Raw genomic sequence first — 21348 nt, forward strand, 5'->3', positions numbered from 1 at the left:
TTTAAAAAAACCTTTTAAAATAGTTCAAATAGCCGATATACAAGCTCACAATGTTTCGATGTAGATGGCTAGTTGAACTATTTTAAAATGTTTTTTAAAATAGTAAAAAGTTTAGTTTAGTTTGGGGATAAGGGTGGCGCAAGATGGAGCCCTAGATGTTTATGTGCTTTCTGGCTGCAACACACAGGTGAGCTGGAGGTGTTCCACAGTGCTCTTCTGAAGTACATGCCTAAGCGCCAACACTTCTCCTATATGGGGATGCAGGAGAGAGCTCACCTAGCCATCATGGAGCACAATGAAAATATTGTAAAGAGGAGGCAAGCCACTACTTGTACAGGTGTGTTTTGGGAGCAGATATATTGTGGTGGATAGACACACACACTGAACAGTTATTAATGACATTTATAATTCACTGCGTTCCTGTCCATGTTATATATGGTTGTTCCTCTCACTTTAATGCAAGGCATAGTGTGTTACCTTAGGAGCTTTGACGTAGTAACAAGTTGACGTTTTTTCTATGCGACAAGTTTGTTGTTGTCTCTCTCTTCTGTTAAAATAAACGGAGTGCCACCATTGTTGGCTTTTCCAATACGAGAATAAATCTCTCTTTTCTCTCTGCCTACACCGGCACTCCTACATTGGTGACCCCGATACTCTTGGACGTTTCCAGAGTTTTATCATATACTGAACATGTCAGCCTCGCTCAAATTGCCCGACTTTTGGGAACAGAATTCCAGCGCTTGGTTCGCACAGGCGGAGGCGCAATTCGCCATCAAAGAGATCACAGTTGATGAAACAAAGTTTTATCATGTGGTGGCGGCTCTTACGAGCGCGACTGCAGGGAGAGTGGTGAGTCTACTAGAACGTCCTCCGGCGAGGAATAAATACGGCACTTTGAAGGCGCATTTACTGGAGACTTTTGGACTTAATGAATCCGAGCGTGCGCGCCAACTCCTCTCGCTTCCCGGTCTCGGCGACAGTAAGCCGTCGGAGCTGATGGATCACATGCTGGCTCTGCTGGGAGACCATCAGCCTTGTTTTCTTTTCAAGGAACTCTTCCTGCAACAGCTTCCAGACCAGGTTCGTTTGGCACTCGCAAATTCTGCTGTTACTGATTTTCGTCTGCTGGCCAGGGAGGCAGATACATTTTTCTCAGCCGGCAAGAAATGTTTTGCAGCCACGCCCACTACTACCTCCAGTGATGACAATGCATATCAGCCATACTCCATCTCTGCCACTAACTCTATGCCCCGACGTGCAAAGCAGTCAGGAGGATTATGTTTCTACCATGGCCAAGTTTGGCAATAAAGCCAAGAAATGCCTTCCTCCCTGTACATTCAGTGCGTCGGGAAACGCACCGGCCGCCACCTATTAGCAGCCGTGGGTGACGGCCATACCAGCGGCTTGTTGTTTATCACTGACGCCCTCTCCGGTCGTCGTTTTCTGTGTGATACAGGCGCCCACATGAGTACGTTGCCAGCTTCAGCCACAGACATTCGCACAGGGCCACGCGCCCCCCCCCCCCCTTGTGGCAGCCAATGGCAGCACAATCCACACCTTTGGCACACGCACTGTGACGGTGTGTTTTGCTGGTCAGCGTTTCACATGGGATTTTGTGTCGGCGGAAGTCTCCACCCCCCTCTTGGGCGCTGATTTTTTTTTTGCCAATAAACTTCTGGTCGACGTGAGGAACCGACGCCTCGTCCATGCCGAGACGTTCAGCTCATTTCCGTGTGAGCACAGTGGCACTGCCCCGACAAGGCTGTCCAGTGCCCTCTCACCTGCTGATGACTTTTCTCACCTCCTCGACGAGTTCTCAGACATAACCACGCCTACTTTTTCGTCCGCCTCCACCAAACATGGCGTGTTGCATTACATCTCCACCGAGGGCCCACCTGTGCACGCCAAGGCCCGTCGTCTTGACCCACACAAGCTCGCCATCGCTAGGACGGAGTTCGATGCAATGGAGCGCCTTGGAATCGTGCGTCGGTCAAACAGTCCCTGGGCCTCCCCCCTTCACCTGGTGCCCAAGTCCAATGGTGGTTGGCGCCCGTGTGGCGACTACCGGCGCCTTAATGCTGCCACTACGCCTGACCGCTATCCTATTCCACACATCCATGACTTTTCGGCCCATCTGGCGGGTGCGACTATTTTTTCAAAAGTGGACCTTGTCCGAGGCTATCACCAGGTGCCTGTGCATCCTCAGGACATCCCAAAGACAGCGGTAATCACCCCGTTTGGGCTTTTTGAGTTTCTCAGGATGCCGTTCGGACTAAAAAATGCTGCCCAAACCTTTCAGCGTTTGATGGACACGGTTCTGCGCGACTTGTCATTCGTTTTTGTCTACCTCGATGACATTTGTCTGGCCAGCTCGTCGAAAGCGGAGCATCTGTCGCACCTACGGCTTCTCTTCAGTCGTCTCAGGCAGCACGGCTTGATCATCAACCCGGCGAAGTGCCAGTTTGGAGTTTCTGCTATGGATTTCCTGGGCCACCACATCACTACAGCCGGAGCGATTCCACTGCCCTCGAAGGTGGAGGCAGTGCTGAAGCTCCCACGGCCTCTCACGGTCAGGGCTCTACAGGAGTTCTGTGGCATGGTAAATTTTTACCACCGTTTTGTGCCTCGTGCTGCCGACCTGATGCGGCCCCTGTACAGCGCTCTCAAGGGGAAAAACCCTCCTAAGCACCCCATTTCTTGGTCCGCAGAGATGTTGGCGGCTTTCTCTGCGACAAAACATGCCCTCGCGGGGGCGACCATGCTGGCTCACCCAGTGCCGGGGGCTCCTGTTGCTCTCACCACGGACGCGTCGGATTATGCTGTGGGTGCTGTTCTCCAGCAGTTGGTCAAGAGCATTTGGCAACCGCTCGCTTTTTTCAGCCGCCAACTTCGTTCCAGCGAGCAGAAATATAGCACTTTTGACCGTGAGCTCCTCGCCCTGTATTTAGCGGTTCGCCACTTCCGTTTCCTACTGGAGGCTCGTCCGTTCACTGCCTTTGTTGACCACAAGCCTTTGACTTTCGCCATGGCCAAGGTGTCGGAACCATGGTCGGCCAGGCAGCAGCGCCACCTGGCGTTCATCTCTGAATTCACCACGGACGTCCAACACGTGTCAGGCAAGGACAATCCCGTGGCTGACTGCCTCTCTCGTGTAGTCATTGGAGCTGTGCATCTAGGGATCGATTATACCCGGATGGCTGTGGACCAGGCCTGACATTCAGGCTTACAGGACAGCAGTCACTGGCCTCGAGTTGGCCGACGTACCTTTTGGCGATGACGGCACGACGCTACTGTGCGACGTGTCTCTGGCGCTACCACGTCCTGTGGTGCCGCAGGTCTGGCGGCGGACTGTTTTTGACGCCATACATGGGCTCTCGCACCCAGGAAGTAAGCCGTCACAACGTCTTGTGGTGGCAAAGTTTGTCTGGCATGGCATGAAGAAGGACATTCGCGAATGGGTCAGAACCTGCGTGGCATGCCAACGTGCAAAGATCCATCGTCATGTTAAGGCCCCTTTGGAGCCCTACACTGTTCCTGAACGGCGTTTTGACCATGTCAATGTTGACCTTGTGGGACCCCTTCCTCCCTCCAGGGGATTTACTCACCTCCTGACTATGGTGGACAGGACCACCCGTTGGCCGGAGGCAGTCCCACTGTTGGCAACAACAGCGGCTGATGTGGCACGGGCCTTCATCGGTACCTGGGTCGCCCGGTTCGGTGCCCCCTCTGATCTGTCTTCCGATCGTGGCCCCCAGTTCACTTCCGAACTCTGGACTTCTGTTTCTCATCAGTTGGGTGTCTCGCTCCACCGCACGGCGGCATACCACCCCCAGGCCAACGGCATGTGTGAACGCTTTCACAGGGACATGAAGGCTGCGCTTAAGGCTACTCTCCAGGACGACACCTGGATTGACAGACTCCCCTGGGTGATGCTGGGGATTAGGACTGCGCCTAAGGAAGACCTCCTTTCTTCCTCGGCGGAGTTAGTTTATGGCCAGACCCTCAGGGTCCCAGGGGATTTTATTCCCTGCACTACTGTCCCCTGGTCTGCTTCTGACCAACGCCGTACTCTCCTGGATGCTGCTAAGACTTTCCTGCCCGTCCCGACCTCACACCACTGCCTGCGAGCGGCGGGGTATGTGTTTATCCGCCATGATGCCCATCGTGGACCCCTGCAACCGCCTTACGATGGTCCTTACCGGGTGGTGGAGGCTGGCGACAAGACGTTTGTTGTTGATGTTGGGGGCAGGTTGGATCGCATCTCAGTGGACCGGCTGAAGCCAGCCCACCTGGATTTGAGCCGCCCGGTTGAAGTGGCTCAGGCACCGCGCCGCGGTCGTCCCCCGGGTGGGGCTCCCTTGGAACGGGTCCGACCACCTTTGGATCTCCCACACGGCCGCCCGGCGCCTGCTTGCCGTCAGCACCCGTCGGTCACCCTCCCGCTGCGGCCCCCTCTGCCTGCCCAGGAGCTTCGGAATAGCTTTGGGCGGGTCATTCGGGTCCCTGGTCGTTTCACTGGGCCAGTTCTTGTGAATTCTGGGGGGACGTGTGTGGTGGATAGACACACACTGAACAGTTATTAATGACATTTATAATTCACTGCGTTCCTGTCCATGTTATATATGGTTGTTCCTCTCACTTTAATGCAAGGCATAGTGTGTTACCTTAGGAGCTTTGACGTAGTAACAAGTTGACGTTTTTTCTATGCGACAAGTTTGTTGTTGTCTCTCTCTTCTGTTAAAATAAACGGAGTGCCACCATTGTTGGCTTTTCCAATACGAGAATAAATCTCTCTTTTCTCTCCCTACACCGGCACTCCTACAATATCACATTTTATTTGTTACACTTGCAGCATAATTGCAATGGTGAGTCCTTCTCAAAACTCTTTTCTCCTTCATTTTAGGTGCACTACGTCACAAGAGGGTCGCCTGCAGGCGCTCAGGCAAATGGGTCATGAAAAAGATCTACAAGCGTCGCACCACCAACTTCAGACACCGGCTCATGGACATGGTGTATGAGCGCCGTCAGGACCCAGATGTGCGCTACAAAGCCCCGACATCCTCACTCCATCAGCCTCAACCAGATCTTCCCCCCAACATTGCTCCGACACCTGCACCTCCATTGCAGGAATTACTGGCCAGGCATATGAGTCGGCTCTAACAGGTAAGTCCTACATGATGAGAAACCAAAAGTCTTCTCCTTGATTGTGACCGTGACACCTCTCCTCTCCTGATGCAGTTGCTGCCGGGGACCATGCAGAGCACTCAACGTTGATGGGCTTCTTCAGTGACGGCAAGACTGTACAGTGGTGTCATGACAACCTCAAACTCAACGAAGGACACTCAAGGAGCTGATTATGGACCACAGGAGGCTGGGAATCTACTGTGTTGCAGCAGTGGAGACGGTCAGCAATTTCAAGTTCCTTGTCATGCTGCCTCATTCCATTGTCATTACTTGAACCCTGCAGTATTGTGTGTGTGTGTGTGTGTATATAACTATATACATTTGATCTGACCATTTTCTTGTTTTCTATGGCTCTCATTTGCAGGAAATGGAAAATGGCAGTTTGGCAAAGTTCAAGTACACATCACGAGGACCTCCAAATTGTCCACAAACTGCATGTGCTGAAAAAGGCAGAACACTTCCCATGATCCATCAAGCTGGGTGTTGAGTCTTGCTGCTGCATGGCTATGTGGCACATCAAACAGGAATTATCTTCCTGTATTACTATATTTTGTAAAAGCAAATAATTTCACACATTTTCACTCCTCTAAACTTGTGACAATAACTGGACTAGATATCATATTTATATATTTGGAGTACAAGGAAAGTGTGTTGGATACCCATACTGTTTTGGCAGAACATGTCTGTGTGCATTCATGCTTATTCTACAGCTTACTGAATGCAATTTGAGGAACCACAAAGCATACAATGTTACTATTACTTCTACAGTAGGTGTGCCTATTGAATCAAGCAGCAATGCAAACTTTTTACCTGTTTCTCATTGCTTATGTATTTGTCAATCAAGGTGTGCCTATTGAATCAGCAACAATCCATCATGTTCGTCCTTCGCAAGCGAAGATGGCCAATTGACTACACGTCTTGTGGGTGCGAAGATGGCTGATGAGGCCGGTCCCTGCACGGAATGTCTCATTGCAGTGAGGCCCGTGAGGGCATGTGATTTTGCATACTGTAATTGTAATGCCCTGGTTTTAGAGAACATTCTTGTATGTGCCGATGTTGAAGTTAAAAAAAACTACTGCATCACTGTGTCCTTTTCCCATTGTTAGCATATACCAAGCTATGTCATGTAAGATGCAATTATTATTTGTCAGCCTTTGAAGTTGATAATAGTGATACATTATACATATTGAACTAGGGTAGTAGACTTGAATGCTTAGAAAGCACTCTAAGCTCTCTGCTTATGTTTTTTACTCTTCACATGTTCTTGGGTAGTTTTCACTGTTATCTGACTAATGGACAGCAATACTTCTTTATCAGACATTGTCAAATAAATCCTGGGCCAATTTCTAATGATGTTCAAAAGGACCCTTCACTTTACAGTGTCACAGCTGAAATGCTATCAAATGGTTATGAAACAGTTGAATTACTGGTCAAGTAATAAATACAGTAGCCTACTTATTACAATATTGCACCCAAAGTTCAGTGTTATTATAGGCAAACATTCAATGAATATTGCAACCAAAATGTGAAGCTCAAATTTTTATTGACTGTCCCGTTGGAGAGGGAAATTTGGACCGGATGGCCTTTATGACACAAGCTGGTAAGACAATACGGTTGTCAGCACCAAGTCTCTCGCCTTGTAAGATCCACTCCAAGAAATGCCTGTAGGCTACCAAGCGATATTGACTGAAATATATAATTGACAGTAAAACAATAAGTGATTAGATACAACTATGTCAGACACAGACTGGAATATGACAGCTCGAAAATAATACATAGCAGTTGAATAGAATTGACTTTCAATGCTTACAGTAAATATACACAGTCTTATATTGACATGTAAAACGAGAACAGTGGTTCCCAAGGTAGGGTCCGGGGCTAAATGATAGTTTAGAACCAAATGGACCCTTGATCTGTAACTGTTCCATGTGTACAACATTGATTTTACAATATAAATGGGGGTTTCCAGAGATATAAATGCCATTAAAATGGGGGTCCATAGACTAATGCATGTCAAACTGGGGGTCCTTGACATGAAAAAGTTTGGGAACCACTGGTCTAGAAGAAGGAATGCAAGCCACCACTAGTCAGACAAACAATAACACAATTCCAGCTGCCTGTGGCTCCAGAAATCCAAGAATAAATAGATTGATGCCATATTGTTGTGTTGCTCAAGTAGGATATTGTATTTAGAAAACAGGCTAATTCACTCAGATCAGGACTCGTGTTGCCTCCTAGCACTGGTCCAGTGCGTTAGACACTGGACCAGGGCTAGTTGGCTCCATGGTTTAGCATACCCAAAGCGAAAAGACACAACGTAAGAAGTTGAAGAGCGGCTACAATGCTACATTTCTATTTAATAGCAATAAACTTACTCGTGAGTCAACAGTCCATCCACACCCGCTGGTTCGGGTTGTTCCGCCCAGTTTTTTTTGGGAATCCTGAAATAAGTTTCCAGGACATGTCTATTTGCGCTCCAAAGCTCAGGTGGAGCGAGATCAATTCGTGGCGGCGGCGACTCGCCACGACCTATTTTTTTACGCCATGACGTATTCTTCATTATCCGCCGTGGCGAGTACAGAATCCGCCGTGGCGAGTACAGAATCCGCCGTGGCAGCGACTCGCCACGACCTATTTTTTTACGCCATGGCGTATTCTTCATTATCCGCCGTGGCGAGTACAGAATCCGCCATTGTTTATTCTTTTTTTGCGTGCCGTGGTGCAGGTTTTATTGTCCTAGTAGTACTATTCTCGGAATTATTTCACCCTCTTGTAGCGTAACGGTTAGCGCTCTCGCCCCTATAGTCAAGGCACTGTGCCGACCCAGGTTCGATTCTTGCAAAAAGCAAAGTTTTTTTTTTTTAAGTTTTTTTTTTACCCGTACATACAGTGTGTGTGCGTGCGTGCGTATACAGTGTGCGTGCGTGTATGCGTGCGTATACAGTGTGTGTGTGTGTGCGTGCGTGCTTCATCGTATTTATTATTATTATTAATATGCAGGTAATAATAATAAATACGATGAAGCACGCACGCACGCACGCACGCACACACACACTGTATACGCACGCATCCGCCGTGGCGAGTACAGAATCCGCCATTGTTTATTTATTTTTTGCGTGCGGTGGTGCAGGTTTTATTGTCCTAGTAGTACTATTCTCGGAATTATTTCATCCTCTTGTAGCGTAACGGTTAGCGCTCTCGCCCCTATAGTCAAGGCACTGTGCCGACCCAGGTTCGATTCTTGCAAAAAGCAAAGTTTTTTTTTTTTAAGTTTTTTTTTTACCCGTACATACAGTGTGTGTGCGTGCGTGCGTATACAGTGTGCGTGCGTGTATGCGTGCGTATACAGTGTGTGTGCGTGCGTGCTTCATCGTATTTATTATTATTATTATTATTATTAATATGCAGGTAATAATAATAAATACGATGAAGCACGCACGCACGCACGCACACACACCGTTACGCTACAAGAGGATGAAATAATTCCGAGAATAGTACTACTAGGACAATAAAACCTGCACCACGGCACGCAAAAAAATAATAAACAATGGCGGATTCTGTACTCGCCACGGCGGATAATGAAGAATACGCCATGGCGTTAAAAAATAGGTCGTGGCGAGTCGCTGCCACGGCGGATTCTGTACTCGCCACGGCGGATTCTGTTCTGCCATGGCGGATAATGAAGAATACGTCATGGCGTAAAAAAATAGGTCGTGGCGAGTCGTCACCGCCACGAATTGATCTCGCTGTCTCTCCCAAAGCTGTCGTGGAGAGTGACACATATCGGCAGCCCTGGTGCCCCCCCCCCCTGGCATCTCGCTCATCCAACAGTTCATCCATTAGGAATTGTGCACGGGGGAATTCGTGACAACACAGCGAAGCAATTTCAGTGTCCATGGGCACGCAGTTGGTGCACAGGCACCACGAATCATTCCCGACGCGCTGCTCCTCCACGTCCGTCCCAGCAACTACTGCTGCCTGCCTGGCTGCAGCAGCAGCTGCCTCCTCCTCGTCTCTGCGCCGGAGTTGTTCCTCTGTGTACACGGGTTCAAATAAATAACCCTGCTGTACTTCCGATTCCACAATGACTTGAAAGTAGTCCTCTTCATCCATGGGGCGCTCACTCTCTGGTGTTCCTGCAGACGCCATGTTGTAAACAATGCGAGGAATGCAGCGGTGCGGTAGGGGTGGGGTTATCAGAGGTTGTAGGAGGTGGAACAATATTAGGGACACCCCGGTGTACGTGACGGCTGTGTTTGGGGGCTGGTCAGACTGCAGTCTGACGAAACACCCTGTAGTCCGGACGTGTAGTGAAAACGTTGTATCTGACGTAAGTGCCAGTCGGATAATCTAAAATATCTAAAACCAGAGATTACACAAAAAATAACGCCAGGAAAGTGTAGTAAATCTTAGAAAGTTCATTGATATATATTTTTTTGCTAAAAGGGTGAAGTGTCCCTTTAATGAAATTAGTTGTTTTGAGATTTATGGTGGGCATCCAAGCAAAGTCAGAAGTGGAAATATCATGCATAGGATTCACCACATAGAAGTAAAAAAAACAAAACTATTATAGGATTGCCAGTAGATTACTCACTGAAGGATCTGGAGTAAAGCTGAACGCCAGTTATAATGCCTTTTGAGATTTAAAACAATTAACTAAAAGCACTACTATGATAGGATACACAGAAAGCAACTTGGAAAGATGAATAGGACCCTGCAGAGTCATAGGTTTTAAGACGATTTGGCAAACATACTGTAACCTCATGAGCTTGCAGCTGCAATTAAGAGAAGGCAGGAATAATTTAGCATGGTTTGATTGAAGGTTTCCAGGCAACTTCGAAACCATCAGCATGGCCTCTGAGCTAGAACATGAAATTAAACAGGACAAGCATCTCTACGTTGACGAACCTGGAATTAGAACAGCTCTTAGAATGAAATAATCCATAACACAGGTCCAATAGTTATACCACTGAGTAACGTGTCGATAGATGGAACAGAGGAGCGTCCTTATTGATGGGTGATGCAGATTCCTTCATTATGACTGATCCGTTTCCCATTCCAGGTTTTATCCGACTAAAAGCATGCCACCGCTGCTTATAAGGTATCTCAAATAACACGGAAGACTTGCATCTGTCGGCAAGTATTAAATTCAGCCATTTATCTGCAACTCATCTCCCTTCGTACTCTTCCCCCAAGACCGTAGAAGGAGCTGCGTTCATGTCAACATATCAAGGATACAGATGTTTCAACCGAAACACTACTTAAGCGGCTGAGCGACTGCATGTGAATTAGGGCTGTCAGAACGAATTTCATAATATGAAAGAAATTCGAATATTAAAAAATATATATATATTCGAAAGCTAAAATTGCCATTCGAATGGAGCTTTTATCATTTATTAATTCTATTTAATATTTTTATTTTGTTTTATGTTATTTTATCCGCTCACTAAATGTATTGAGTAACGAATCTACCGCTGTGAAATCTCCCATCTGCACGCACGCACACACGGTCACACGCGCGCCTCGTCACCTCCTCCCTCCTCTGCACGCATGCACACACGCAGTCGCACAGCGCGCTGCAACTAAGAAGAATCACTCGCATGTTTTATTAGTACCGTCGAGTCTGTCGCATATTGTGGACAGTTTGAAAATGCGGGTCCTACGTGCATTAAACCATTAACGTTGGTCCGGCTGGTTTCATTTTGTCCTACGCGATTACGTGAATCAGCATGGCTGCGCCTGCAGTAGGCTATTACCAAAACAAACACATGGTAGGCTACTTTTGTGTTGCACATGGAAAGCAACTGAAAACGACCATGGATATATTAAAGACAGTTCCCCTGTGCTGCTGTGCACAGCGGAGATAATGCAAAACTCCAGGTACGAACCAAAACACCGACTGTCTGAAGCTGATCATCCACGACTATATCTCCAGACTAGTCCTGCAGTCCCGCAATGAAGGAAAGACAAGCTCGCCTCTCACTATAGTCCACTACAATGCCATTCTAGCGTTAAAACCTACATTTATGTGTTATTCAACAATTACTTTAGCGCAAAATATAGGCATCTCTATATATCTTCATTGCTATTTACTAATGATGGCCTGTTCATCGTGACAGCATTCCGTTTAAAAAGAAAAAAGAAAAAGTTCATGATTCCTGACTAGCCTACTCACTACTCAGACTATACTGTATCAGAAGTATACAACGTTCACTGTAAAATGCATTTGCACTATAGACAGACAACAATCTTACCGTGCTGAGTGCACTGTGCTCAATAAAACAACAGTTTAAACGCTATTTTGTGCCGAAAACCATTATTACATGTTCTAAAAGTACTGCTTTGTCGTTTGGAAGGGGGGGCCCTCTAGTGGACAGAACGTGCATCGTCAAAACCTTGTTATTCTGTGTATTATTATAGGCTAAATATGAGCTAAAATACAATGTAAATATTCGAATATATTCGAAAATTACAAATAATTAAGCAATGAAATTCGAATTGGATTATAGAGGTGAACTGACAGCCCTAATGTGAATAGAATTAATAGAACAAATGCAGCCTAGGTGAAGATGCAGATTGATTAACTGATGACCTGCCTCATGGTTTCAGTAGCAGCAGATCCACGTATACCACCAATGTGAGCCTATCGATAATGGCTGCAGCTGCGATGAAGACTGTATGCGGCAACCCACAGGGAGGACCTTCCCGGCATCCAAGGTTCATCTCATCAGTATAAAGGGCTGTCGCTCAGGAAATGGAAACAGAAGCAGTATGAGAACAGGCTATGATGGCTTTAAAATTACATGGATATAGCTAAAGTTGACGTTAAAGCAAGTTAGCTTCAGTCACAGTGTAGTATCATCTAAGCCGTAACGCTGATAGAATTCAAATCAATCATTTAGCAGCAGTGTTAGCAACGCAGTAACGCCATATCTCTTTTCCTGGGCTGAGCATAGGAAAAACACCACGCCTCTGTTCCTGGGCTAAGCATAGCAGAAATGTTAGCAATGAGCCAATTCCTGTCTTTAAAGACAGACTGTACGTTTTATTTAATGTTAAACACTTCCCTGGCACACCATATGTACTTACCTGTAAAACAGACCCATAGAGTAAGACAGAGTTACGAAAACTCCGTTCACTTCATGGGGCCAGTTCAATGGCGCGGCTCTTCTTCTACAAATGGGTAGAAGGACAGAAGTAGGCAGAAATGCATGGACCCAGGCAACAGCCCAGCTTTAGTATTCTTAAATCCCTTATTTTAGATTGTTTGTAGTAATCGTACGACAAACACATTACAGAGACTTTAGTCGTCACTGAATAATACTTTAAAAACATTTGTCATGTTGCACACATGCCTAAATAGCTCTTATTTGCACCGCCCTTGTTGAAAACAATGTATTCAAACTCCACTTGTCCGCCTTTCAGGCTGCATGAACAGTGCTTGGTTTCTGCCCGCTCATCGTAACTCTTCTAGTATTAGATGGCTCTGCTGTAACCCATGCCGCCATTTCTCCAAGCATAGGCATAGGCATCGAGTCGGGGGTGCTTGAGGCCTGAAGCACCCACTGACACAATGGGCGCGTTCGGAAATAGCGCACTGAGCACACTGTGCAATGCAAACAAATAGACGAGTGCGCTCCCGCACTGGGGGCGGGGCGGGGGCACCCACTACCGTTCTAAGAACTTACGCACCCGCATAGGGCCTATATCCCGTGCGTCCGTACCATAGACTGTTTCTCCATTCATGAGCATGAGCACATTCTAACCATCGAGAGTACTGCATCTGATTCATTGAAAAGGAGGACCCCAATGTAACCGAGCCAAAGTGCTTTCTGGGCATTTTTTAATCCTCTAGCTGCAGACCGCTTACATTGAACTGTGCTTGACAACTGGTAATAGTTGCAACACATATTCCAGATCATTAATTTCCCTATCAATTAGCCTCCTAAATACCTCATAATAGGACTACCAATTAAAATAATTGTTGAGATTCCTGAATGTGCAAGCATCCACCTTATAGCCAGGTAAATCATTTACTTAAACAGCAGGATCAATTAGTTTATAGATAGTTAGCATGAATCAATTGGCATGATACTGATTCCTCCAGCCAAAAATAAAAAATAAATATCCAGCATGGCTCTGCCCAACACTAGATGCATGATACGGTACAATTCACACTGAAATATCCCTTGGGACCCAGGTGGGCCTATGCAACCAAGAGCAACCTCACTGCTCCCTCAGTTGCTCTGGTCAACTCCATTTACTTCCGACTGATGCTGCATTGGACGTTTCATTCTGATCAGAGAACTGTGTTGCCATATTGGAAGAGATAAGCAGCCAGGTCCGTGAAAACAAGCCACACAAACTATCTTGAATCATTATGAAAACAATCCAACAACGTCAAATAAGTTTATCATCATATTAAACTGAGGGTGCTTCAAATGCACCGTGGGTTTAAACAACGTTCACCCGGCAAGTGACTTTAATAAAACAAGCCCAAGACGCTTATAATGTGCAGACGTGGCAACATGCTTGACAGAAGCGATGCGGGCATACTCAGAGTAATCTAGTAATAGTGGCGACAGTGTTGATTCCCGTGGCAACAATGGAATGCGGAAGTGCTCGTTCTATCTCAATGTGATAGTTCCAGCCAAAGGAACAATGTGTGGAACTATACAAAGCGTGTCGCCACTCTCCTACTCTGCACTGTGGACAACTAGTCGCAGTGTATACTTTAATCCTGCTGCCTTGAATCTATATTACGTCCACATATTGACTAGTAGCATACTACTACGCAGCCAAGACAAGAATGCGCCCCAAGCGTGACCACTGTCAAAAAACGGATTATAAAACTTTGGCCTGGATTTACATGTGAAGAACGGCAGAAAGCAGAGCTGACGGCAGGTAAGCTGCTTCCTTGACTAGTGTTGTGAGCAGGACAGGACCCGACGTGAAATACATTGGCTAACAAATGCGATCTCGGTGTGATCGAGGCACAACGATAAAATGGCAACAGAAAAAAAAAAACATTTAAGCAGCAGCTTCAACTTGATCTAGGTTATTTCCGTCGGTGAACAAAAGCAGTGCACGTTCTTCCAAACAATTAGACTGCACTGACTTACCAGGATTGTATGAAAACCGTGAAAGCAACGTTTAGTGCATAATCGCCCAGACAGACGCCACTTGTAGCAGGGGCAAGACTGGTGGCATATAGCAGCAGTAGAATTGAGCACGCACTTGTATACAGCAGCGCACAGTATACAATAAGCATTAGCAAGTAAGCAAGCAGAATGAGCGCAAGTTGTATGACAGCAGCACGCCGATACAGCAGCAGTGGGCAAACAAGAAGGCAGAGGAATGCAAACCTCTGGTTCAAGTAGCCGGTATGAGAGATGGGGTGAGCTGTGATTGGCTGAGTGAATCATGTGATGATGCTGTGGTGGCCCAATTAACGGCCGGCGCGCTGACTGAGGTTCCCTGACTGAACTTGCTCTGCGCATGTCTACGACAGGCGCAAATGCTCATATGTTTGCTTAAAAGAAAACTTGAATTGGTACCTCTGCCAGTTGCGGAGGATCTACAGGATTGTGGAGGAGTCCCAATGCCCACAGTTGTTGTGGAGACCTGTTGTGCTCGGTCCTTAGAGGGTGATTATCCCAACCCATCCTGAAGACATTGAGATCGTTCTGCAGACGTGGAAGAAATACATACTGGGCGCAGTACAGGTGGATGCTATCATCAGGATCAAGCACACCTTCATCCTCAAGGCTGTGAAGAATCTCGTAGTACACGTTTGTAACGCCGTTCCAAACATCTCGCCACAAACGCTCGATTCTGTAAAAAAGAAAAGGATTAGCCTATCAAATACATGATCAAATATATCATAAATATCATTTTCATAAATTATGACTCCGGTTGACTGAGGCAACATCTGAATATTATATATACACCTTTGATTATGCACACTCTTTCCTGACATGAAACTGCCCCTGCCGCAGCCCCTGATGGTGAACATCATTCGCGCTATGGCAACATGTTCCACTCCTTGGTCACCTCTTACTCTAAAAGAGAATAGGCCTATATCACACATAAAAAGTAAAAACAAAAAGATACATGATACATTAACTTTCAACACTCAACTTTAACAACTTTCAAAATACATAGTCATTAGACAAAAGTAATACCCAATAGTATGAGCCAAATCATTCTAATTATTTACCAGAATAGATGGTGGAGTGATTAAGTATTGTATACTATAAATTTAAGCAGCATTTATGTTGAAAATGTATTTAAGTATACGATTTGCTTAATTTGGCAATTAATCAACTTAGTGTAGTAATGCACAAATCATTTAGCAATAACTAACATGGTGGGCCACACATATTTGTTGGGATTACCTTAATGGAACGCCATATTTTTGCACTGCCTCTGAGAAGAAATCAAGTGCAGTGGAAGCTTTATTGTTGGCTGCTGCACCCAGGTACATCTGGAGCAGTCAATATTATAATTCAGTGGAAAGCAATATAATAATTTTAAAACCTGTAAATGTAAATCCATGCTTTTATGCACCACATATTAAGTTATGTGGTATAATATAATATGCATACAGATACAGTAGCCTATAGGCCTATTCCTTTTAGAATGTCCTACCTATAGCAAGTTTAGCAGTAGACGTATAATTTTCAACTGTCATCTCAATTAATGTATGATTAATGGTTATTAAATACATTACCTTTCGTGAGAAGCCATCAACCCCTCCAAAATTAACAAGGCCATATATTTTGGGGAGAGAATAAAATCACTTTTAATTAATTATCTGTATAGATTAGTTTGATGCAAAGCAAGGGTGTTAAAATATCATAGGCGATAATAAATAAAATATTCAGCTTTAAATGTATGGCATACCTGATGAGTTTGTGGTTTGTGTCAATATGTACCAAGTGAAGAGGACCCGGAACAGAATATGTCCTCCTTGCAACACACCCCATCGTTGTCAATCTTGACAGTACGCCAACTGGGTCGACACGATGCATGGATGAAGACACTCTCTTCCACTGGACACGGTGTCCCATGGACCGCAGAATTCCTTTCATCATTCTGTATCCCACGTGTGGGGTTCTGGCCTTCACTGATCTCACCAAATGATCTAGTTGATCATCACTTAGGTGACTGTAAGACCGGGCTATGGAAAGACCATTATCATGCATGCGGCGTTTCACTGTCCTTTCAGATACACCTAAAGTTCTTGCAATGCATGACACTGGTAGGGACATTTCTATCAGGCTCTGCAGTGTCTGAGGAGACACAACATATTTGGGGCGTCCCATTTCTCCTTGTGACACTGCTGGCAGTGGCACCTGACTATGGGACTCATTTGTGATGTCCTGTACATTGAGAAGTGTTGACAGTTCAGTGAACGCATTGATGACATCCTGTGGCATCTCAACCTGGCCTAACAATGATCTAAATATAACCATCTCCTGGTTGACAACGAATCTCAAAAAGTCCACATCTAGAGGCAGTCTATGCATGACATGGGAAACTTTAGAGAGCAGCCTCTGAAGAAAGTCTCCTTTCAGTTGGTCCTAGAACAACAAAACAGAATTTCACATTATTGTACTGACTTATATCATTGTTTAAGTTACACATACTGTACATTTGACAAACAAAAAGCATACAATTTAACATTAACAGTGTCTAGTGGGCAACCATAAACCTAGTCTAAACCCGATGTCCAGCAAGGCTGCAACTAAAGTATTTTCCCTTAATATCAGAGAGTTATGAGTTACTTCCGTTGTAAACAAAGAATATTCATATATTATTCAAACATGTAGCCTTTTGCCTAAACCACCTGTGCCCAGAGATAGCCAACAACAAGAATGCGAAAGTAATTCTTGTCGTGTTAAATACATAAATACACACATAAATAAATAACTAAAGTACAGTTTCAAACATTGAATCCTCATAAGGGGCGTTGAAGAAGATGCATGATACATGAACAACGTGTAAATGTCTCTTTCCATTGGTCTGCCCAATGGTAATGTTTGTCCTAGAGTATACTTATTATTATCATTATTATTATTATTATTATTATTATTAATAATAATATTATTACCTGAACGCTGGCACTGGTACCAACACATACTACTCCTCCTGGTGCTTGCGCCATTGTAAACAAACACTAAACTGTGGAACCGTCTGCTAGATTCAGAACTAGCTAGTAGCTGCCTGTGCCGCAACGCTTGGTGATGACGTCACAGGGGGGGGGGGGGGGGGGGGCTGTCAATCAGGATTCCACGCCCCTCTCGGTTGAGGCCGCGCCCCCAGGCAACTTCAGGGCCAAAACAAGACGTAAAACTTTTCGACCTGAAAGTGAAAAAAGTTAGAGGCGAAAAAAGAAATCTGAAGCCGAAAAAAAAGATTTGAATCCGTACAAATAAGATCTGAAACTGAAAAAAATAATTTACTCAAAAATCTAAATATATTTTACAGTGAAAAACGAAAATAAATAATTTATTCAAAACTGTTGAAGAAGCGAATCAAAAATACATTTGAACTGAAAAAAACGTTTGAATACGTTTTTTTATTTTTCAAAGTTCAAGATACAAATGTGAGACTTTCGGTTTCAATTCTTATTTTTCCACTTCAATTTAAATGTTTTTTCGTCAACTGTTTTTAATAAATTATCAAAACATTTGGCCCGGAAATGGCTCCATAGACGGGCACCCTGCTGAAAACAAAAATTAATGTTATTCAGTTGAAGCCGTTCATCAGGCCTGATTTCAGAGGTACTGTTAATACAATTATGACTGGTAAAGACTATCTACAGTATGTAGTTTCTGAATAATTCCATAGTCTTCTCCATAGAGTCAGGAATGGACATCCCTCAAGCAAGTAGCTTCCAAGGTACATTAAAATGCAGTTTTGCCTGAAGCTGTGGTAGTAAGGAATATAGCCAAAATATTGAATTGCCTCTCCATATGCATGTCCCTTTTCCTTCAATTAACAGTTGACTCGCTGATTGACCATTCTGGTCTGGTGCAGACTGGTGCAACCACGTCAACAAATGCTGGTTGGTCGGAATATATCTACTGTATTCTCACTTGTGGTCATTCTTTTAATTTGACTATCTTGTTTTTAACTGTTTTTCCAATCTGTTTCAGCTGGACTATGTACTGGATGCCTCCAAAAGGGATGAAGAGGTCATCGTGAAGGATGGCAAAGTCTGTCTTCATCGCTCTGACTTTTGGACATTGGGCTCTCCCCGATGGATGGACTCAAATGTAGGTATACAGGCTGTGGTGCTTTGGATTGCATTGCATTCAAAATGAATGCACATGTCGAATAATGTGATGGGACACACTGTCCGTCGGATTGGATGAAGACCGCAGTTCAAGGTTTTAACATGGTATATTTATTGTAAGTTACAAAGTACATGATGGGGATTGGGAGAACAGAGGAGAACAAGACATGATGAGCACCCAGGTTCGACTACAGCACTCTCCCAGCACTGCCTACTCTCTCGCACTAGCACTCCCTGCCAGCACTAAACTTTCTTTGTGCCATATAGCGCATATATATTATTGGGGAGACACCCCATGTGGGCGTCGAGTTCCTGTCCAAAGTTGTTATCGCACGTGAACCTAGCTTGTTATTCACTTTTAGAGTTACCCAATAGAATCACAGCACTGTTGTTCCATACTTTGCTAGGGCCTCTTCCTTACATGTGACTTACGTGCGCGTGCAAACGCAAATGTCTATGTATGGCGTGGCAGATGTGTGTGCGCTACACACTGTTTACTCTGAACCAGCTGGTATGAATTTCCTGTTATGTTCCTGGCTTTCTGTTATGGTCAAGCTGGCTTTCTGTTATGGTATGGCTTCTTCTAGGAATCTCTATTAGCCTACGCTGTGTGTCTTCATCTTACCCTCATCTTAACGACACACAATAATTGTGGAGTACCATACATGTATGCTGGTGTGTGTGTTCTACAAATTACACTACACACACACATTACTTACCTTTTTTCTTTCTCTATTGCAGATTGGAAATGCATGCCTCACCCTTGTGAGCGAAGCCGCTCAAAGACATGTGAGGCTTTATCCATAATCATAAAACAATACACTGTCATCCACTCCAGTCTAAGTATGGCTTTTGAGCCTCTGAGTGGTGCAAACCAACAGTTGTGTAATCTTCATGATTATGTAATATGTCAATATAGGGCATAGATGTAGACATTGTGGACCTCTATGTGGTACCGACGTGGAAGACCCGGTCTGTGGATCCTATGGCTGCTTTGCCCGTAAGTTTCTTTTTCTGTGACAGTCTGTGTTGTTTGAGATTGATGCCGTAGTACTGCAAAATGCTAGGGTGACATCGCGTCCAAGGATTTGGTCATCGTTATGCCTGGAGTCGACAGCCAGAGCAAGCTGATCACTATTTGCTTCGTGTGAGTCTATTTAAAATCCTCTCAAAAGTCTTAAGAAATATTGAACGGAGTTTGTGCTGTGCATCTATTTTCTTGTTCTAGGCCAGTGTTAATTTCGTCGACTAAGACTCTCCCCCCCCCCGCTTAGTAAAAGAGTAAAAAAACAAGGCTAAGACTAAAAGACTAAAAATAATTTCAGAAGACTAAATGGGACTAAAGACTAAATGTGTGTTATTCAAAAGAGTAAGACTAAATCAAAATATGCTGAAAAAATTAACATTCATTTCATGTATGTTGAAAATTTATGTATCATGTATATTGGAAATGGTTGACAGGTCCTGAAACCAGCAAAGAGAGAGATTCTCTTGCTGGACTCACTCTCACCTGATGGATTTGGTGATAGCCGTTACCGTGACATCTTTAGGTTCCGTAACACAGTAACATTCAGTTCAGCCCTGTTCTGTGGCGTGTTCAGCCCTGGTCTAAGGGCCGATTCATACTCCTATTTTAGAGCCGAATAAAAGTCGGTTCGGCGCTGTAGAGCCTACAATTTGACGTCATTTGAGGTTCGGGGGGGCGGGTACCGTCCTAAAGTCGTCTCTTCGGTGCTACTGAAAATTTCTGGCGAGTCGAAATAATTTCGGCACTACAGCGCCGAAACAGCGGTAAAATAGGAGTATGAATCGGCCCTTAAGCCCTGTTCTGTGGCGTGTTCAGCCCTGTTCTAAAGCCCTGTTCTGTGGCTTGTTCAATATGGGAATTCAAAATGATTCATAGAATTCTAATGCTGCAAAACAGGTCATTGGTCCGGTTTGTCAAATGACAAATTTACAAAACAGTTCATCCACAACTAAGACTGCAGCAGAATACTATGAATTGTACAAGAGTGAAATCAAGCCTTGTTCAAAGGCTGTTTTAAATGTAAGCCTTGTTCTATGGCTAAAGTCATTTGATGTTTTCTTTAAGCCTTGTTCAAAGAGGGCGCCCGATGGCCAAGTGGTACAGGCGCATGCTTTGGCCTGACAGCGTGTCGCGTGTTCGAGTCCTAAGTGGTACAGGCGCATGCTTTGGCCTGACAGCGTGTCGCGTGTTCAAGTCCTGTTCATGAAGACCTTTGCTGCATGTCTCTCTCTTTCTCCCTCTGTCCATTACTGTCCATCTTCACTTGATACTATCAAAGGCAGGAAGGCCAAAACAAGCCTTGTTCAAAGGCTGTTTTAAACATAAGCCTTGTTCTGTGTCTATAAAATAATTTGTTTGTGTTCTTTAAGCCTTGTTCAAAGGCTGTTTTAAACATAAGCCTTGTTCTGTGTCTATAAAATAATTTGTTTGTGTTCTCTAAGCCTTGTTCAAAGGCTGTTTTAAACGTAAGCGTTGTTCTGTGGCCATAAAATAATTTCCATTTGTTTTCTTTGAGCCTTGTTCAATGGCTGTAACTAGGGATGCACCGATATTGAAATTCTTGGCCGATACCGATGTTAAAATAACAACTTTGCCGATACTGATTTCCCCCCTTTTGTGACAGGGAAACGAATACAAAAAATAACTGTTGAGAATCTACAACTGTAGGCTGCAGATAACCAACATAGCCAACACAAAATGTATGCTTATCAACAACAGATTAATATTGGCTACTGCCATCAGTTAATGTCAGGTTATTTGCAGATACAGATATTGACTGATAACGGCACATATCGGCCAATACCTGTTCGATACATCAGTGCATCCCTAGTTC

This window comes from Protomyctophum bolini, assembly GCF_963924005.1.
Source record: "Protomyctophum bolini genome assembly, contig: SCAFFOLD_99, whole genome shotgun sequence".
NCBI lineage: Eukaryota > Metazoa > Chordata > Actinopteri > Myctophiformes > Myctophidae > Protomyctophum > Protomyctophum bolini.